Consider the following 4,974-nt stretch of genomic DNA (forward strand, 5'->3'; position numbering starts at 1 on the left):
TTCTTCTTGCTCCAGAACTCAGTGGGAGGCCAAGGGCTAGTTGTGGGGAAATTGACCACCAAGAAAGGTCTCGCAAGATGGACCAACATGAAGGTGAAGAAGCATGTCACATTTCCCCCTGTTTGCTTCCAGGTTCTCGGTATTTAGCTAAATTTATGAGGTTTAGAAGACCACTAGATGGAGGTACCCCAGTCCAGAAAGGCAGGTTTAGATTATAAAACATTATTCATGGCAATAAGTAGTTTTTGTGTAAACCTGTCTAATCTATTTGTGTCAAGAAGGATTTTGAGTAATCCAAATAAAAAACACATTTGGAGGCTGGCTTTAATGGGTGGCTTAAAAAGTCTTTAATTCCCTGGAGTCAGAATTGGACCACTGTTAGGCCCTGTTGGTGACTGCTAAGGTGAATTGAGCAGTGGGAGAACCACTGGGTGGGTAGGGGGAGAAGAAATTGTAGGAGATGAAGAGTTGACTCAAAGCCAAAGTGCCCTTTTAATTTTTCAATCAAAGCTAAGTCCTGATGAGTCAGAGACTCAGTCTGTCAGTTTTACTTCTCCAGAAAAGTGTCCTTAGATGATATTTTAGACCATATTCTCCATAAAACTGGTAACTGAAGTAGAAATTTGTCTTTAGGTCTTCACTTGGGACTATGAGAGCAGCATTGAGCAAAAGGAGAAGTTCAACTGATGTATTGAGGCCATAAAAGCATCAACTGCCTCTGCATTGTGTAGTAGAGTTAGGGGAACATGCAAGGATGACCAATGAGAGGCAAAGGAGCCAGGACTCCTGGCACTACATCCATAAGTCTTTGATTCAGACTGTCTATGAGGCAATGCCCAGAGACAAATCCAGTAATGAGTTATGAGTAGCCAACCCAAAGACTTGAGAAATGAGGATCAGTAATTGAAGGAGAATCTTCGCTGCAAACCATCAAGATTGAAGTTTTAGTGGCACTTAACAACTACATGGCTCAGTAGAAGCTACTTCCCTCTCTAGACTATTAACTTTCTCAACTTTCCCAACTTTGCAGTGTTATGATATCTTATAGCATCAGAGTATGTATTGGTGGTAATGGCTATCTTTCCATCATTTTTTAGGCTCTTCCACTATTTAATTTTTCCTTTCTTTGGATTTGCTTTTGAGGCATACTCAACAGGGCTTATCCTGGCTTTGTACTCAAGAATACCTTCTGGCTGAGATTGGGGGATGATATAAAATGCAGAGGCTCAAACCTGGGTTTTGCTGCATGCAAGATAAACACCTTACTATTGCTCTGGCCCTCTAAATTTTCCTGTAATTTTTACTGAAACCTTTTCTGACTTTTCTATTCATTCTTTACCTCTAAGTTTACTTTTTCATAAATAAATGCATTGTGTGAAATGCTTTAAATTTAAATACTGTGATGAAAAAATAATATCTATGTTGTCAAAACACACATGAACTGCAACTCAGGAATTGTCTAAGATAGTTCATTTGTAGACCTATTCCTTTTTTTTTTTTTCTTTTTTGGTTTTTGGTTTTTGGGCCATACCCAGCATTGCTCAGGGGTTACTCCTGGCTGTCTGCTCAGAAATAGCTCCTGGCAGGCACGGGGGACCATATGGGACACCGGGATTTGAACCAACCACCTTTGGTCCTGGATCGGCTGCTTGCAAGGCGAACACCGCTGTGCTATCTCTCCGGGCCCTGTAGACCTAATCTTGGAGACAGAAATTTGGACGTCACTTGCTGAGCTTGAGGGTTGATATCAAGAACTATTTTAAAGTCAGTGAAGGGAATTTTTAGAAAGAAGAAAGTTGAAATCTGAATTCTAATAGCATACAATTAATAAAAGAGTATTCCTGATAAGGGACTTAGAGCAGGAGTAAAGATGGGGGAGGCACAAACACTGTCTATTAGTGATATATATATTCAGGGCTAGGAAGATAGCTCAGGGATCAAAGGTGAATTTCTTGCAAGACAAAGGATCTGAGTTTGATTCTGGCACTTCATGCCCCAGCATCACATGGTATAGCCCTGGCGGTCCTGAGCATGAATGGGATTTGCATCAGCAGTGGCTCTGGAGCTACAGGAGTCCTTCTTGGGAAACAACCAAAATAATAATTAAATAATAAAGGTATGAATCAAACTAGAAAATGATTAAACTAAGTTAATCCTCCTAACCTCAACAAAAATTATAGGCACTTGTTATTTTTATAAAATTAAAACACCAAAGATAACTAAATGGAATTAATTATTTTCAGATTTTCCTCAATGAGTTCTGATAACAAACTGATGATTCTTCTTTAAGAAATAAGATAAAAAGAATAATTTAAGGGCTGGAGAGATAGCATGGATGTAAGGTGTTTACTTTGCATGCAGAAGGACGGTAATTCGAATCCTGGCATCCTATATGATCTCCTGAACCTGCCAGGAGCAATTTCTGAGCGTAGATCCAGGAGCAACCCCTAGCTTTGTTGGGTGTAACCCAAAAACAAAAAAACAAAACAAAACAAAAGAATAATTTATATTTAGTAGGCTATGAATAGTACTTAAGGTACATAATTCATAGCTACATTTTAAATTTTACTTTTAATGTTTTTATAACCTTTATTCCAAAATTTATGTTTTTTCTAAGTTTTTCATAGAATTGCTGTTCTACTTATAGTAGCAATGACCATTTCTTGAATTATTATATTTTACTTTAATTTTATTAATTAAATTAATGTATTTATTTTGGCTTTGAGGTCTCACCCAGCTGTGCTCAGGGCTTAAATCTGACTTTGCTCTCAAGAATTACTCTTGGTGAGCTCAGGGTATGCCAGAGAGATTAGCTCTGGATCAGTTGTGTGCAAGGCAAGCAACTAACTTATAGGCCATATTATCTTTCAGCCCCATTTTATCTTATTAAAAAAAAGTGTTTAACCAAATTAATTGAGGTACTGAAATTTACAATACTATTAATCACATATTTAATACAGATATTATTTCAATAGCACAGTCAGTACCATGAAGTTCATTATCTTCAACCAATGTCCCAAAGTAAAAAAGCAATTCTACTTTTAGATAGCATCTTACCTATTTAAAATTCTTTATTCTACATAAATATTTCCAGTTATAATTTTAACAAAAATTTCCAAGCAATTCTTACATATGAAAATTAAATAGGATATATAATATGTAAATATTATAGGGAATACATATAATAAACTATCATAAGATAGGAAATACTGAATTTTATCATAATGATTTATATTGGAGTTTTATCAATATGGCATATGTTTATATTATAATCTCAAGAAACAATATTATACTTTATTGTATTATAGCTAGGATAGTTATATAAATTTAGGATAATTTAAAATATTGGTTATTGTGAAATAGTACTTACTGGCCACATAATACTGTAGAATACTAGGAACACTGGTGAGTTCTTATTGAAGCAAGAATTAGAAAAAAATATCACATGAAGATAAACAATAATGTGCTTGCTTCAGCAGCACATATACTAAAATTGGAACTATAAAGAGAAGGTTAGCATGGTCCCTGTAAAAGGATGACACACAAATTCGTGAAGCATTCCATATATATATATATAAAGATAAACAATGATATGGATTCTTGGCATTATAGTAAAATAACACCACAGTAAGCAAGAATCTATGATATTGAAGTTAAGAGGAAGAGTTAGTTTGAGAATAAGCAAATAATCTTTTATCTAACCAAAGAGCTTTCCTGATTAAAACTTTCCTCAGACACGTGGAAATGGAAACACATACCCTGCTCATGGATTGGCAGGATTAACATCATCAAAATGGCAATACTCCCCAAGGCATTATACAGATTTAATGTGATCCCTCTAAAGATACCCATGACATTCTTCAAAGAAGTGGATCAGGCACTTTTGAAATTCGTTTGGAACAATAAACACCCTAGAATAGCTAAAGCAATCATTGGGAAAAAGAATATGGGAGAAATTGCTTTCCCCAACTTTAAACTGTACTACAAAGCAATAGTTATCAAAACAGCATGATATTGGAATAAGGACAGGCCCTCAGATTAGTGGAATAGGCTTGAATATTCAGAAAATGTTCCCCAGACATACAATTACCTAATTTTTGATAAAGGAGCAAGAAATCCTAAATGGAGCAAAGAAAGCCTCTTCAACAAGTGGTGTTGGCACAACTGGCTAGCCACTTGCAAAAAAGTGAACTTAGACCCCCAGCTAACATCATGTACGAAGGTAAAATCCAAATGGATTAAAGACCTCGATATCAGACCCGAAACCATAAGATATATAGAACAACACATAGGCAAAACACTCCAGGACATTGAGACTACAGGCATATTCAAGGAGGAAACTGCACTCTCCAAGCAAGTGAAAGCAGAGATTAACAGATGGGAATATATTAAGCTGAGAAGCTTCTGCACCTCAAAGGAAATAGCGCCCAGGATACAAGTTTCCCCAATGAGTGGGAGAAACTATTCACCCAGTACCCATAAGATAAGGGGCTAATCTCCAAAATATACAAGGCACTGACAGAACTTTACAAGAAAAAAACATCTAATCCCATCCACACAATGGAATATTATGCAGCTGTCAGGAGAGATGAAGTCATGAAATTTTCCTATACATGGATGAACACAGAATCTATTATGCTAAGTGAAATAAACCAGAGAGAGAGAAAAAAATGCTGAATGGTCTCACTCATCTATGGGTTTTAAGAAAAATGAAAGACATTCTTGCAATAATAATTTTCAGACACAAAAGAGAAAAGAGCTGGAAGTTACAGCTCACCTCAGGAAGCTCACCACAAAGAGTGATGAGTTTAGTTAGATAAATAACTACATTTTGAACTGTCCTAATAATGAAAATGTATGAGGGAATTGGAAAACCTGTCTAGAGTACAGGTGGGGGTCGGGTGGGGAGGAGGGAGATTTGGGACATTGGTGATGGGAATGTTGCACTGGTGATGGGTGGTGTTTTTTACATGA

The 4,974-nt window shown here is 36.3% G+C and overlaps 1 non-coding gene across 1 annotated transcript; it reads left to right on the forward strand.

Moving 5' to 3' along the window:
• The first annotated feature begins 3,463 nt into the window (after positions 1–3,463).
• LOC126007373 (U6 spliceosomal RNA) lies at positions 3,464–3,570 on the forward strand. The gene has a single exon (XR_007494952.1). It is a non-coding gene; the product is annotated as a U6 spliceosomal RNA (small nuclear RNA).
• The last annotated feature ends 1,404 nt before the right edge of the window (positions 3,571–4,974 follow it).

The sequence above is a fragment of the Suncus etruscus genome, chromosome 4, assembly GCF_024139225.1.
Source record: "Suncus etruscus isolate mSunEtr1 chromosome 4, mSunEtr1.pri.cur, whole genome shotgun sequence".
NCBI classification, from domain to species: Eukaryota; Metazoa; Chordata; class Mammalia; order Eulipotyphla; family Soricidae; genus Suncus; species Suncus etruscus.